Source organism: Dipodomys merriami, unplaced genomic scaffold (genome assembly GCF_024711535.1).
Source record: "Dipodomys merriami isolate MVZ:Mamm:240054 unplaced genomic scaffold, mDipMer1.0.p SCAF_1727, whole genome shotgun sequence".
Taxonomy (NCBI): domain Eukaryota; kingdom Metazoa; phylum Chordata; class Mammalia; order Rodentia; family Heteromyidae; genus Dipodomys; species Dipodomys merriami.
In genome coordinates this window covers 38,444-54,848 of record NW_027203079.1, presented here as the reverse complement: position 1 = coordinate 54,848, position 16,405 = coordinate 38,444, and the positions used below count along the sequence as shown (strand labels likewise).

The window sequence follows — 16,405 nt, the reverse complement described above, 5'->3', positions numbered from 1 at the left end:
AATCTCAGAAGGCCGAGTGATTATTATTATCCCTAACGCCTGTAGCTTCAGCTTAACCAGTGGTGGAAGAAAAGTCTCAGAAATGTTTGTCTTAATTGGGCATTTAAGTTTAATAGTAAAAGACTGGATAATGATAACAATGCATCATAAAAACTTGAGAAGGAAAGGAAAAAATTCTATAAGCACTCATATTCCATGCTCATTAAATTGTTATGCATACTTCTGCTGCATTCACTCCTCTTCCTTCTCACCTTTCTTGTGATCCTCAGCAGTTTTTCTGGAATGTTTTTCATGTAAAACTTTATTTTTTTTCATGGGATGAAGATTTTTCTGAAGAGATAACAGATGTTTTTACCAACACATCTCCTGCAAATCAGACAAACTGGCCAGGGTAAGTTATTACTTCTTGGTGATTGAGATTCATTTGTGACACTTCAGTGAATAAAAACTGAGATAGTAACCATTTACGATATGGAAGTAAGAGCGAAAGCCTTGCTCTTTGTTGGTGACTTGTGAGCTATGTGCATATCCAAGGTCAGAGTGGGCAGGGAGGTGCTATATCCAGAGAAATATTTAATACAACATATATTCCATTGCCTGCTCATGCACAGGACATGGGATGCTTTTTCCTTTTATCCCTATCTTTCCCAGGCTCAGGAGACATTCTGTAAACCAGTACGCCCCAGGCACACAATGCTCTCTGGACAGAGGGAACTGATATAATCAGGATGTCCTGTTTGCTCCTAAGTCCTAGGGTAAGGACCCTAATACTTGATCTTTTTGGTTGTTGTTGTTATTAGAAAATAAATTTTGTTATGGAATGTCTTGGGTAAAAGAAAGACATTCCTCAAGCAACAAAGTAGCAGAAAGTTCCAGGCCAGCCTGTTCTAGCAGGGTTATAACTCAAAAAGAAAAAAAAACATAAAGAAATACATGTTTAAAATCTACTGAATGTAAGAAAAAAAGAGTACAGTTTCCTGTGAGTATATAATGTCAGAGAGTTTCCTGGAAACAGTAGCCTCTAAAATGGGATGATTTTTTTCTTTATAGGGAAATAGTAATAACATTTATTATTATAACCACAATTCAGTGACATTCAGTACATTTCCAGTATTGTAGAACCATCACCTTTATCTTATCCCAAACATATCCATCACCCTCGACAGAAATTTTGGGCCATTAAACCATTCATGCCTCTTTCCTTACCTCAACCCACAGTAGCCCTGAGTTATTTTCTGTGTCTGTGAACTTTCTTACTCTTGGTACTTTATTGTTGTATTCTGAATGTTTGGATTTCCATAATTTTTCATATGGTAACACTTGATCTTTTATTCTTATCCCCTAATGTTTGCTTTCTCCATGAAACCCTCTCAGAACACTCCTCGGGAACTCATCTTCTGCAGTTCAAGTGCATCTCTTCACTATTCAATCTAGTATTGTTTAAAAATGGTCAAATTTAAGAAAAGTCATAAAAAGAATATAAACAGTATTTGTGTGCTTTTTATGAAAATTCACTATAGTTAACATTTTCCTTCTTTCGCTTAATCACTTATTTGTGTGTATGTTCTCTTTGTGGACATACATTTGAGATTAACTTGTATATATCATAGTCCTCTATTCCTACATATTTTAATCTTGCTCTCCTCAGGATAAAAATGTCCTGTTATTACATATCCACAGTAGTTACCGGCTTCAGTAAATTAATCACAATGCCATACTTTTGCTTAATCTTTGTCTATATTTCAGTCTTGACAATTGGCTCAATTCTGCCCTCTCATTTTTTTCTCCAGTACTAATACCAGTACATGATCATGAATTATATATAGTTGTGTATACTTGATCTCCTATAGTCTATAATAATTCTCTGCTTTTCCTTTATAACATTACTATTTTTAACAACACAAGCACCTGCTTCCATTTAGTAGCTAGGATTAGAGGTATGAGTGACTGCTGACTAGCAAATGTAGAGTTCTTGAGGGTTAAATTGTGTTATTTGTTTTTGTTTTTGTTTTTTACAAAGTATGAGGCCCATTGTAAAAATTGCTCAGTGTTGATGACCCTATATAAACTAGCTTATTATCCCAAATATACATGTAGATGTTCAATAAGCAGATATGTCTCTATATTTTTATACTAGGTAATTTGCTAGGTGCTAGGGAAGTAATGATGAGGACATAGAAAAATCACAAGAATAAAAGAAATCATGTTAATAAATATTTTTGAGGTCAATAATTCTCAATGTGGTCCCTATGTGGCAATTCTCAGAAGGCAGTTTTCAAATAATTGAAATTTCAAATAATTTCAAATTGAAATAGAGATACAGGATATAGCAGGGGCATTGGCCTGGTTGTCTGCACACTAAGGATGTAGGGAAATGTGCACTGGAGCATGTGGTTCTGGGAATAATTTTTTAATACTTTTGTTTACATTTTTTACCTTTTTTCTCCAGGCTAGCAGGCTTCATACCTTGAGCCACAGCTTAATTACTCACTTTCTTTTTTCTTTGTTCCTTTTTGCCGACCTTGAGGCTTGAACTCTTCTGCCTGGGCCCTGTCCCTGAGCTTCTTTTGCTCAAGGCTAACACTCTACCACTTCAGCCACAGCAGCACTTCCAGCTTTTTCTAAGTAGTCTATTATGTTTCTCGGACTTTCCTTCCTTGCATCAAACTGTGATCCATAGAACTCAGCCTCCTGAGTATGAGTAGCTAGGATTACTGGTGTGACCCTTTGGCACCTGGCTAGGTTTTTCTTATGTTTTGGTTCTGGACCTAGGGCTTGAACACAGGGCCTGGTCAGTGTTGTTTAGTTTTTGTTTTTTATTTAAAGCTGATAGTCTATTTGAGCCAAAGCTCACTTTCTGCCTTTTTGTTGTTGTTTTTATTCTTTGTGTTAATCCCAGGGCTTCAAAGTGGCCTGGCCAGTCTCCAGTCTCCATGCTTTCTCCCCCTCCGCCCCCCCCCCAAGTTAGCAAGCACTACATCTTTAGCCAGTGCACAACTCTTCCTTTTTATTTTTGGTTGTTGTTTTTATTTCTTTGTATTTGGCTTTTATTTATTTATTTATTTTGGCTGGTCATTGGGCTTGAACTCTGGGCCTGGGTGCTATCCCTCAGCATTTCAGCTCCAGGTCCTCTACCATTTGAGCCACAGCACCACTTGCAGCTTTTTTTTCTGCTTATGTGATGTTGAGAAATCGAACCAGGGCCTCATGCATCCAAAGCAAGCAAGCCCTCTACCACTGAGCCACCTTCCCAGCCCTGGTTTTCATTTTTTATGGTGATCCTAGGGCTTGACCTGCCAGTCTTCTTGAGGTGTTGGGCTTTTTCCCCCCTCTAGGATGGAAGTTTTACAAGTTGAGCCATAGCTCATCTTTTTTTTTTTTTTTGGTGGTTAATATTGTAAGGTCCGCTCCTGGATGGCAAGCAGACTCCACCCTCCTCACAGCAAAGTCTCCATCCAGTAACTGCATTACCTTGGGAACTGGGACACCTGGAAGAAGTCACATTTGCATCCACTGAGGTCATATCTGAATTTGATGTGGCCACACCTTTCTCTGCACGTACCCTAGGTAAGGCCTAGCCCAGGCCCAGACACTCTCTCTCTGCTCTCTCTCTGCTCTCTCTGCTCTCTCTGCTCTTTTCTAGCTCTTTCTTCTCTCATTCCTCTCTTTCCCAACTCTCTCTCATTCGAAGGCTTTTCCCAGCCAGGTGGAGTGCCAACCTTGCCTGGTCCCAGCAGGTCTACTGAATAAAACTAGTCCCTTACCTGAATAGCACATGCATGGTGCTGTTCTTACTCGGCTATCTCTTTTTTTAAAACCTAACAAGTGAGATAAGTGTCCTATGGCTCTAACTACTCAGGAGGCTGAGATCTGAGGACCTCAGTTGGAAGCCAGCCCAGACAGAAAAGTCCTTGTGAGACTCTTATGTCCAATTAAGCACTCAAAACCCAGAAGTGGCGCTATGGCACAAATGGTAGAGCACAAGGCTTGAGTACAAAGAGGCTCAGGGACAGCACAAAAGTCCTGAGTTCAAGCCCCACAACAGTCAAAAAATACAGAAAGAAAAAAAGTACTACAGGAAGCCAAGATGACTATCCAGACAGCTTGGTATTGGCATAAGAACAGACATCAGGACCAATGGAATAGAATTGAAAACCCAGAAATGAACCTACAGACCTATAGACATCTAATCTTCGATAAGGGAGCTAAAACAATAGAATGGAAGAAAGACAGCCTCTTCAGTAAATGGTGCTGCTAAAATTGGTTAACTACTTGTAGAAAACTAAAGCTAGATCCTTATATATCACCTTGCACCAGAATCAACTCCAAATGGATCAAAGACCTCGAAGTCAAAGTACACACTTTGAAAACATTACAGGATGGAATAGGAGAAACCCTAGGTCTCCTCGGCTCAGGCCAAAATTTTCTGAATAGAGACCCGGAAACACAACAAATCAAAGAAAGGTGGGACAAATGGGATTGCATGAAGTTGCAGAGCTTCTGCATGGCAAAGGACATAGCTAGCAAGATCAATAGAAAGCCCACGGATTGGGAGAAGATCTTCACTAGCCATACAACAGACAAGGGTCTCATATCTAAAATATACTTGGAACTCAAAAAATTAAATCCCCCAACAACAAATCCTCAAAGAAACAACTGCCCAATAAATAAGTGGGCTAAAGACTTAAAGAGAAACTTCTCTGAAGAAGAAAGAAGGATGGCCAATAGACACATGAAGAAATGCTCAACCTCCCTAGCCATAAAAGAAATGCAAATCAAAACAACATTGAGATACAACCTCACTCTAGTTAGAATGGCTAAAATCAAGAACTCTAACAACAACAGATGCTGGAGGGGATGTGGACAGAAGGAAACCTTACTTCATTGTTGGTGGGAATGTAAACTTGTTCAACCACTTTGGAAAGCAGTATGGAGGTTCCTCAAAAGACTTCACATAGAGATCCCCTATGACCCAGCAATCCCATTTTTGGGCATTTACCCAAATGTTTACAAACAAGACCACACTAAAGCTACTAGCACAACTATGTTTATTGCAGCATTATTTACCATAGCTAAGATATGCAACCAACCCAGATGCCCCTCAGTAGATGAATGGATCAAGAAAATGTCGTATATATACACAATGGAATTCTATGCCTCCATCAGAAAGAATGACATTGCCCCATTTGTTAGGAAATGGAAAAACGTGGAAAACATTATATTAAGTGAAGTAAGCCAGGCCCAAAGAAACATAGGTCCCATGGTTTCCCTTATTTGCAATATCTAGTATATGTATGAGTCAAGCGGAAAAGGTCAGATAATGTGATGTTAGGAAAATGAATCCTTAGATATGTATTCAAATGTTTTTTTTCCTTTCATGCATTTGTTTCTAACGCATTTATAAGATTATCTCTTTGTAGCTTTGTATGTCCCTCCCCCACAGTATAACCCTGCTTTTACTATATTTGATGTCAGTATAACTTGTGTAGGAGATGGGAAAAAACAAGTCGTTTAAGGATACAGGTAGACCTGTTGCAACAATGAGAAGTACAAATTGTCATGTCGAAAACGAGCTTTACAATGTTGGTGGGGGGGCTAGCGGGGAGGATTGGGTGGGCAGATGGGGGGGAGGCTGGGAAGGGATGTTAAGTGTAAACAAAGGAGGAGGCTGCAATGCTTGATAAGAAATGTACACATTAACCTGCCCATGTAATTGTAACCCCTCTGTACAGTGTGTTCACAAAAAAATAAAAATAAAATAAAATAAATAAATAAGGAAAAAAAAGAAAGTTGAGAGCCAAGGTTCAAAGCCATTCTAGGCATGAAAATCAATGAGACGTTTTTCACCAATTAACCAGCAACAGGTAGGAAGCAGTAGAGCTCTACCCTTGAGTAAAACTCAAGTTTTAGCCCAGGAGTAGCATAAATGAAAAGAATTCTCATTTACTTTCCTGCCCAGGCTGGATTCAAACCACAAATGCTCAGATTTCAGCTATTTGAGCAGGTAGGATTATAGGTGTGAACCATATTTTTAAAATCTTGAATTGGCTCTAATATTTTTGTCCTTCTTTTCATTAATTTATTATTCTTTTTCACTTTTTCATAAGTTTGGGTCATCCAGCTTATTATTAGGGCTGGCCACTGTTTCTGAGGTTTTTGTTTTGAAGTTTTTTTTTGTGGATTTTTGTCCCAACCTGCAGGACGTCAATGAGGGCGATGAACCTAAACGAGAAGGAATGAAGGGACAAGAGACATGAAGAATGACAGCAAGACAGGGATTCTGATCAAGCTGCAAATTTTTATTTTTCACACAGGGGTATTTATATGCTTGGAATAAGGAAGCTTTTAAATTGGCCATTAAGGAAGCTTTTTCATTGGCCATAGCAGCTGCAGGATGTTTGCGTAGGGCAGGGTGAAAGGGTGGTCATTAGCAGCTGCAGGATGTTTGCATAAGGCAGGATGAAAGGGTCGGATTTCTGAGAGTGGTTCTGTAAACTCAGCCACAAGATGTTCCAGTGAGATAGTCAAGCCTATCTTCATGTTGAGAGACTCCTTTTGGATCTCAACAGATTTTTTTTTTTGAGCTTGTTATAGTACTTGAACTCCAGGCCTGGTCATTATTCCTAATTTTTTCTCAAGACTAGTAGGCTTCCCACCTCAAGACAGTTCAAATTGTGGCTCTTTATGTATTTTTCTTTCTTTCTGCATTTATTTTAGGTGATGCTCTTATGGTTTGTACTCAGGACTTGGGCATTTTTTTTTTTGAGTTTTTGTTGTTGCTGTATTTTTTTTTTCTTCATTGCTGGTCTTAGGGCTTGAACATAGGGCCTTAGCTTTTGCTAGTCATAAAATCAGGGCAGAGCCACTGTGTCTGAGGTTTTTCCCTTTTCTTTCTCAAGACTAGCAGTGTCTATGGCTTGAGCCACAGATAAAGTTCTGGCTTTATTTATTTATTTATTTATTTTCATTTTTGTTGCTAGGGCTTCAACTCATGACATGGCCACTCTCCTGAGGCTTGAAGTCAGGGCAGGGCCATTGTGAATGAAGCATTTTTTGTATTGTTTATTCTCAAGGTTAGCATACTTTAACAGCTTGAGCAACAGCTGCATGAATGGCTTTGTTTATATAATGTTCTCTACCACCCCCACCAGGCAAAAGTTGTAAAGTTCATTTTTGAAATAATTTCTTGTACATCTCATTGTTGCAATAGGTCTAGCTGTAACCCTATTTAAACAATTTGTTTTTTCCCTTCACCTTCACAAATTACCCCAACATCAAATACAGTGAAAATGTGGGAGTTATTTATTTATTTGGTTCTGGTCCTAGGGCTGGAACACAGGGAGTGGTGACTCTTCCTAAACCTGAAATCAGGGCAAGGTCACTGTGCTGGAGTCTCTCTCCCGTGTCCTGAGCAAGGCTGGCAGGCTCCAAAACTTAAGCCACATTTCAACATCTGGCTTTGTAAAACAAATTTGGTGATTCATAAGGGGTAAGTTTCTTATGGAGGAGCTGGGAAGTGGCTCAGTGGTAAAGTACTTGCCTTGAGCTGAAGAGCTAAGGGACACCATCCAGAGCTGGAGTTCATGCCCCACAACCCACAAAAACGAAAAAAGAAAAGAAAAAAAAATCTGAGTGCCAGTGGCTTACACCTGTAATCCTAGCTACTCAGGAGGGTGAGATCTGAGGATTGCAGTTCAAAGCCAGACTGGGAAGGAAAGTCCATGAGACAATTATCTCCACTAAATCACCAGAAAACCAGAAGTGGCCCTGTGGCTCAAGTGGTAGAGCACTAGCCTTGAGCTGAAGAGCTTAGGGACAGTGTGCACGCCGAGTTCAAGCCCCATGACCAACCAAAAAAAAAGAAAGATTCTCATGGGAAGACAGGGACATTAGCCAGGTTCTAAAATCAGAGTATGGTGATTCGAAGCCAGCCAGGGCAGGAAAGTTTTTGAGACTCTCATCTCCAATTAATCACCAAGAGCATGGAAGTAGAATAGTTCTAGTCTTGTGCAAAACAGCACAAGTTCAGGCCCCAGGACTAGCACACATAAAACCTAGTGTCATGGAGCTTCCTGCCCAGGTTGACTATGAACCACAATCCTAAAATTTCAGCTTCCAAAGTAGCTAGGATTATAGGCATGAGCCACTACTTAAAAATATTTCATTGACTTCTCTCTTCTTCTTTTGCCTTCTTATTATATTGTTCATTTCGTGTGTGTGTGTGTGTGTGTGTGTGTGTGTGTGTGTGTGTGTGTGTGTGTGTGTGTGTGTGTGTGTCCTGGTGCTTGTTCTAGACCTTGAACTCTGGAGCCTAGCCACAGTCTCTGAATTTGTTTTACTTTTATTTTTAATGCTGTTTCTAGGCTTTGTATTCAGGGCCTAGTCCCTGTCCCTGAGTCATTCTTTTGTTGCTGGTGGTGGTGGTCCTAGGGCTTGAACATAGGGCCTGGTCACTTCCTGGGTTTGAAACCAGGGCAGGTCCACTGTGTATGAGGGTTTTTGTTGTTCGTTTTCCCTCAAAGCAAGCAGTCTCTGTGGCTTGAGCCACACAGATCAACTTCTGGATTCTTTTACTTTTTGGCAGTTCATGGAAGATAAAAATCTCATAGAATATAAGAGTACTGTATCAGCAACTGAAATCTGAGGATTGGGGTTGAAAGCCCGGGCAGGTAAGTCCGTAAAACTTATCTCCATTTCATCCCCCAAAGAAAGGAAGTGGTAGAATGCTACCTTTAAGAAAAAAGAATTTCTATTTCAAGCCCTGGGTTCAAGACCCCTACCTGATACATACTCACAAACTCGTAAGGGACTTTTCTGCCTGGGATGCCTTGGAACCCAGATCTTCAAATTCTGTCTTTTGTGTAGCTTGAGCTCCAGGTGTAAACCACCAATTCTCTTGGCTTTTGTGCTCATCTTCCACTCTGATTTTTATTTGTGTTTTGTATTTAATTGATTAATTATTAGTAGTCCTACCCTATGTATCTGGGCCTGGTCACTGTTATTTTGCTTTTTCATTCAAGGCTGTTGCTTTACCACTTGAACCACAGCTCTACTTCTGGCATTTTTGCTGGTTAGTTGGAGATTAGAGCCTCATGGAATTTCCTGCCCAGGTGGGCTTTTAACCACCATCCTGAGATTTCATGCTCCTAACTGGGATTACATGTCAGCCACCAAAAAGTGCCTGGCTCACTCAATTTTAATATTCTTTTTTTTTGTGGTTGGTCATGGGGCTTGAACTCTGGGTCTGGGCTCTGTCCCTCAGCTCTTCAGTTCAAAGCTAGCGCTCGACCACTTGAGCCACAGAGCCACTTCCAGCTTTTTTCTTTTTTGCTATATGGTGCTGAGGAATCAAACCCAGGGCCTCATGCATGCAAGGCAAGAGCTCTACCACTGAGCCAACTTCCCAGCCCTCAATTTTAATATTCTTAATAGGCTCTTACAGTCTTTTTATTCACATGATGATGATGATGATGATGATGATGATGATGATGATGATGATGATGATGATGTGCTGGTCATAGGTTTGAAATCAGGGCATGGGTGCTGTCCATGATCTTCCAGTTGAACCTCAGCTCAAGTCCTGGACTTTTCTTTATTTCTTTTTGCTTCTTTCTTGGTGGTTAATTTGAGAGAATTGTCTCATAAAAAACCTTGGCACTACTCAGAAGGTTGAAATCTGAGGATTGTGTTTTCAAGCCAGTCCTGACAAGAAAGTCCAAAACACCCTTTTCTTTTTCTTTTTGTTGTTGTTGTTGTAATGACAAAGGTGAGGTGCAGTGGAGTTGCAGTTTCATTAACAGGTAAAAAGGATGTTTGCTTTTGAGCAATAGCCTCCCAAAGTACACTGCCTCCTGACTAGGGATGGTCCACTGATGGTTAGAATGACTTGTCTTCCTTCTATGACCCTATTACCCTGGTAACCGATTGTTTACAAAGATGTGATCCTGACACCTTAGCAACATGAGAAGGGACAATATCATTCCTAGGTTGGGATGAAAACCAAGTGGATCCCCCCATTTGGTGTGCTGCCTCGCTCTGGGGGGCCAGGATGATAGTGCACCCTTCTGTGAAGAAGGAAAATGACTTGAACAATTCTGTACTCTTTGTTCATTTCTGACAGATGAGGGCTGTGGATAAATTCATGGACTCACCTAGGGACAAGCAGGGAATTTTCTAGGATCTCCATTGTGTCTAGGAAGGAAGGGCCTCAGGTTTTGCTGCAGAGAGATGCATCCTACAGTGCGGTTGCAGCAGCCCTGGCTTGCTCCAATGCCAGTGATTTCACAGATCAGCAATATACCTGGACCCAGGAAATGTCACCTTATGCAGATGAAATAACTCTCAGGACATCTGTCCTGATGACCATGGAAGCCTATGCCAGTGCAAGCGTTGGTGACACAATTCTGCTCATGTGGCTGGGAGTATGGAAGTGGCACAGGTGTGGATTTGAGGTGTTGGATAGCACACGTGGTGTATGCTTTCTGCTCTGCCCACCACATGAGTAAAGGCAATGCTGGATTCTGTCTGAATTTAACTGGGGTCTGAGGGACTGTGGATTTTCTGGGATGCCAAAACTCCCAGGGGGACATAGGTTGAGCTGGACTAGGTGAAAGGGAGTGAAGGAAACCTCCAGAAAGAAGGAAGTCTTGATTCTCTTTAAAAGTTCCTTTAATGCTTAAATTTTAATGAAAACGGGAAATAAATGGAAAAAGTGATTCTAGATCTCAGTTTCCTGAATAGCTAGCATAACAGGTGTGACACTAGTACCCAACTCACTCTTTTGTATCTATTGAGTTTATTAGGTTCTAGACACTGTAGCAAGGAAAAAAAGAAAAGCTTTGTTTTGAAGGTCTATGCCTTTGTGTGTGGGGTTGGGAGAGGGTAGGGAATGTATACACATAAATATGTTTAAATATATGATGGAAAAAATATATTGAGTGATGTGCTAGGGAGGAATGTTAGCAATTTGCAGTGATGTATGAGTTCAGAAAAGCCTCATGTGGTAAAGTGACTTAGAAGAGATCAAGGCAACTCATCCAGGCCCCAGAATCAGGTAGAGTCATGAGCTCGAAGTATGAGCACCTACACCTGGGTCCCCTCCCATTTCTGGAGTTCCCTCCATACAACTGGCCCCTCCCTCTCTCTGCCCAGACCCACCTGGACTCCCATCTACCTCACTTCCTTTTCCCTCAGATCCTCCTGCTACCAGGATAGTGATGGAGGTCATGTGCTCCCTCTTGGGGGAAATATCGCTTCTCTAATAAACCTTGTAATAATCTTTCTCCTTTGCCTTCCTGCTTCTGCATGGTCCCCTTGCATGGATTTTTGTCTAATCCTCTTACATTGGTCGCCCCTGTGGGGATAGGCTCCCCAGTGGGTTTGATCCTCCCTCCACTTCGGAAGGAGGTTCAACCAGCTTCCCTGGGACCTATGCTGAGATCCTATACGCCAGCCACCAGAGGACCACCAAGGTAACTTTCTCCTGACTGAGCGCTCTACCAGCCCATCCAACACTGCTAATTAAGTCCCACTCCAGGGTAAGTGAAAAGTTTATCTGAGGTCTGCGTTTCTGATTCTGATATCTCAGTGGTAAGGGTACCTGGGCCTCTGTGACTTACCGAGCCCCCCTTCCCCTCATCAGAGCCAAACCTTGGCCAAGTGCCAGGGGCCTACCTTGGCCCAAGGACCCCTCCTCCATGGCCCAAGGAATGCAAATGGACAAACATGAAGACATTCTCCACTGGCAGGGCCACCACCCCCTTTAGGAGCCAACCTGTACTGTGGAGAACACTCTAATATAGGCCCATGGCATCAGGTCCGTTACCATGGGAAGGACACTAAATTTCTTTACATTAAGGCCACCTGGGCCTTGGAGGGCTTCTGAGCCCCTTCAATCAAATTTTGCCCCAAATTTAAAACTCCACTTCTGCGAGTGCTTGGGCAGATAGCTCTGGCTCTCTCTCTCTCCCTCTCTCCCTCTCTTCCTCTCTCCCTCTCCCTCTTTCCCTCTCCCTTGCAACTGAAGGTAAAAGTATGGATGAGTTTAAGTTTAAACTCCTCCTCTGTGTACTGCTTTTGCAGTTTCCCCTCCTCTGCAGTCTCCCCTGTGAGGCCCTCCCCTCTTTTGCGGCCTCCCCCACAAGGCACCCTCACTTCTTTGCCCTTCCCCACGAGGCACCCTCACTCCTGCGGCCTCCCAGTGAGGTATACTCCTTTTTGCAGCCTCTTCTGTGAGGCCCCCACCCCTGAAGGACTTCATCTGTGAGGTCCCCACTGCTCTGCGGGACCCCTCCTCTGCCTTTGTAGTGGGGGTGGAAGCTGAAGCTCCAGTTTTGCCAGAAACAATGCATAAAGCATAAAGTGACTCCATTTAGGGTATCATCTCTTATTCTTTTCCATGGTTTTCCATGGTCAGGACTGACTTTGTCCTGGCCATTGTCTCAACATCCATTGCTGGGATAGCTTGTCCCGGTTGGCATTTACGGTTTGGACTCAAGGCCTGGGCACTGTCCCTGAGTCCTTCTGTTCCAGGCTAATGCTCTACTACTTAGAGTCACAATGCCACTTTCAGCCTTTGGCTGGATAGTCCTGGTTCTGTGCTGATTAGTAGGGAGATGGAGTTTTAGAAGGATTTTTTTTGTGCCCAAGATGGCTTTGAACTTTCTTACAAAAGCTCTTTTTATTTCCAGCTAAAGCAACAAGGAGATCAATGAGATGGAGGTTACCTATAACTTGTTAACAATTGACTAACAATTACTTGTCAGAGATTTTTAAAAGAAAGCCCAGTAGATGCTTTTAACCTGAGACTGATTGGCACTCTAAGTACAGCCCACTGCCTCTGGGTAGCCTGTTTAAAGTGGCTTATAGACAACATTTAACCTATAACAAATGTACAGGCCTTTTCTTGGGCTACAGCAGCATAGCCTGTTTAACACCCTGGTTTATAAAAGCATTTTCTGTCTGGCAGAGGAATGCCTACCTATGTAGGCCTTTAGACAGATCTCAATAGGAACATAATCTCAGCTTTACAAGCTTTTCAACAGATGAATTTAACCAGCTCAAAAGTTACTGCCAATTAGGACTTTGAGCAGATACAGGGGTTTTGGGATTTACATTCTACAATCTTAGCTTTTACTACCCACTATCACAGATCTCTGGAAAGTTTTGCCCAGTTACACCAACATGGGTGATAGGAATGTTTAAAAACTTATCTTTCCATGACTTTCTGGCTTGATCAATTTTTTGGAAGACAAAGCTCAAGTAACTCAGGACCTGATACCACTTTTGTCATCCAAACATTTGTTTGTAATTGCCTCTGAATGTTTTAACATTGTCAGGGTCCCTGGAGTGCCTTTCTTATGTTGGGATAAATACATCTTTGGCACTTTCCTTGGTCAGTCGCCGGACTTGAACTCAGGGTTTGAGTACTGTCCCTCAGCTCTCCAGCTCAGGACTAGCACTTGGCCACTTTAAACTCCAAAACAACTCAGCTTTGAGCACTCTGTTGGCAGATTAGAGATGACAATCTCACAGGGACTTTAGTCTGCCTGTGCCTGGACTGGCTTCGAACGACAGATCAATGAGTTGTTTTTTTTTTTTTTTACAAACAGTCACTTTGAAAAGACCCCAGACCCCAGAATACGTTCATCCATTGAGCTCTTTAAGAAAAACCACTGCCCCTTCCCCTACATAGCTAAGAGAGCAAGCAGGACGCAGGCAAGTCATTAACCACTGAGTCACCGCCTGCAGACCTCAGCATGACTCTAACACATGCCCTAAAACCAGGCATTCCTGAAAAATAGCCGACCCTCCCGTCCCTTCCTGTAAAACTTAGCTATAATGGCAGGGTAGGTCAGGAGGTAATAAATCACTTGTCAAAATTAGGGAACGAACAGTTTCGGTGCATGACGACCAGCACAGACTTGCCGGGGCAAGTACCGACACGTCAGCTTTCCCCCAACCCCACCTGCCCCATCTGGCCAGCTTAACCTGACCAATCCCCACCCTGAGCGTAATTTGAAATTAACCAATCAATACTCTGTAACCAAGCATCTTGCTTCTGTAACCTTGCTTCTGCTGTCCATAAAAAGAGGGTGCTTCCAAGCACTCGGCGCGCAAGTCTCCCGATAGACTATGTCGCCCCGGGTACCCGTGTAACCGGTTCTCAGACATTCAACCCGAACCTTGTGGATCTCGAGGTTGAGTGCACCTGGGAGCCGAGGGCTTGCCCAAATAAACCTCTTGCTGATTGCATCCGCACAAGTGGTCTCGTTGTTCCTTGGGGAAGGGTCTCTTCTGATTGAAGGACACCCCACGCCGGGGGTCTTTCAACTTTTACTCCAATTAAAAGCAACAAAGATGGTCATTGGAAGTAGTTTTATAAGCATGGTTTTACTTATTAAATTACATTTGACAAACGTGTCCTATCTTTTACTGTGGGCCTTCCGGCAACTGTTACAAAAAACTTTAGGGGCAAACCTGAATAATCCTATTTTTTTTTTTTTTACTTTGAAATAAACCTTTAGGAAAATTTTATCTTTTAAACTTGTCTGGGAGGTCAGCCACTCCCCACAACTTCTCAAATTTTTACAAGGGGGATGTCATTTTAAATCCTTTTTGTGAAGTTATGTTAATTTGCATTTAAATGCATCATTGAAACACTGGGCTGTATATTCTTTGCCTGTAGGCTGTCCTGTGGGCAGTGAATAGAAAGAGTGGCCATATTTTTTTTCTGCAGTCTGAGTTACATTTAGGAATTTACCTCCAATTGTAAAATAGTATAGAAATCAATTTCTATCCTTTGCTCATACACCCTGTATGGTCTAACTTCTGGCGATTAACATTTACAGAACCAAATATCTAATGTGGCTTGTGTTTTACCCTTAATTAACAGGCTTTTGGTCATGTAAGATGAAGCAAGGCCAGAGTCTGAGAGAGACTGTGGCATCTCCCAGCATGTATGGACTGTTGCACCTCCTGTTGGTAACCTGCAATATTTCTACATATACTGGTTAGAGACCTGGTTTACATTGTCTTTTGCAGGCTGGTGCCACTGGTTTAGGCAGCTGTGCCTGGGCATAGTCACTCTGCTCCCTTGATCTTAATTGAAGTTGATCGGCACACAGGGGAGAAAACAGAGAATGAAACCCTTAGCTTTAGTTTACTAGCCATGGTCAGTGTACAATAGTTAACTCTTAGCATAGATGGACATAGGAATGACATAATTCACAGCCAACTTAGTTACCAATTTCATTTACTTTGTAAAGGACATTGTCTTTTTTAAGTCCTTTTCCAAGGTCTTTTAAAACTGCCTGTTTTTTCTTTGGCTTAGTCAGGTCACAAAGTTTTAAAGCAATTTAGATTAATTCACAGCTTCCATTGACAAAGATTTTTAGTAGGCAGAGTAACCTTGAAACCATAATCACTTACATATAGTCAAATAAGACACAGACAGACATGTTTGTGCACAGATTATAGAGCATGCTTAGATTTTAAAATAGACTTTTAAAGTTTTGAAATTTTAGTGGAACTACTTTTCTAATTATGAAGGAACCATGTGGTCAGTTTAAAATACAAAACTTTGCCAACAAGAAACCAAATGAACAGGAGGCAATAGGAACATACACTTGGCCTAGCATAATGGCACCACAGGACAGGGGAGGGGGAAGGGGTAGTACCAAGCTGAAGTACCAAGATGCCAATTTGGCACATCCACCACTTGCTCAGTGCTAGAGAGAAGATTAATACACTTTTGGTAATATCCAAACTTGTTGGCCTTTATTTCGGTGAGTTTAGACTTAAACTCACCCATTTTCTATCTAATGAGTAGAAACAAGCAATTACTGGTTACATTCTTCCAGGGCTTAACCAACGCGTTTAGCATATGAAATACTTGTGAAAGAGGTTACAAGCAGGTAATTTTGGCAAGAGGGAGAGTTTAAGGGGAGGGGGAGAGAGAGAGAGAGAGGTACTTGCTCAAGCACTCTCAGAAGTGGAGTTTTAAATCTGGGCCAAATTTAACTGATGGGGAACCAACAGCCCTCCAAGGCCAGGTGGCCTTAATGTAAAGAAATTTAGTGTCCTTCCCATGGTAAGTGACCTGAAGCCATTTGCCTACAGTAGAGTGTCCTCTACAGTGCAGGTTGGCTCCTGAATAGGTGGTGGCCCCACCAGTGGAGACTGTCCTTATGTTGGTCCAAGGTGGGTCCTTGGGCCATGGTAGGCCCCTAGTGGCTAATTCTAGCACTTGGCCAAGTTTTTGGTCAGATGGTGAGGGTGGGGCTCAGTTAGCCCAGAAAGGCTCAGGTGGCCTTACCACTGATATTGGAATCAGAAACCCCGACCTTGGACAAACTTGTCACTTACCCTGGAGTGGGAATTAATTAGTGGGGCTGGATGGGCTGGT

The 16,405-nt window shown here is 42.1% G+C and overlaps 1 long non-coding RNA gene across 6 annotated transcripts in view; it reads left to right on the top strand.

Annotated features, from left to right (window-relative positions):
• The window catches only part of LOC138829485 (uncharacterized), a 34,146-nt gene that overhangs the window by 13,900 nt on the left and 3,841 nt on the right, over positions 1-16,405 (top strand). For 2 of the 6 annotated variants that reach the window (XR_011372626.1, XR_011372624.1), the window contains 5 exons: positions 325-391; positions 652-755; positions 3,403-3,567; positions 7,327-7,489; positions 8,585-8,669. This is a non-coding gene — a long non-coding RNA (uncharacterized lncRNA). Of the gene's footprint in view, positions 1-324; positions 392-651; positions 756-1,374; positions 1,462-3,402; positions 3,568-6,200; positions 7,120-7,326; positions 7,490-8,584; positions 8,670-16,405 lie in introns of those variants that run through there. The other 4 variants (XR_011372627.1, XR_011372625.1, XR_011372628.1 and 1 more) reach the window with 4 other exon arrangements.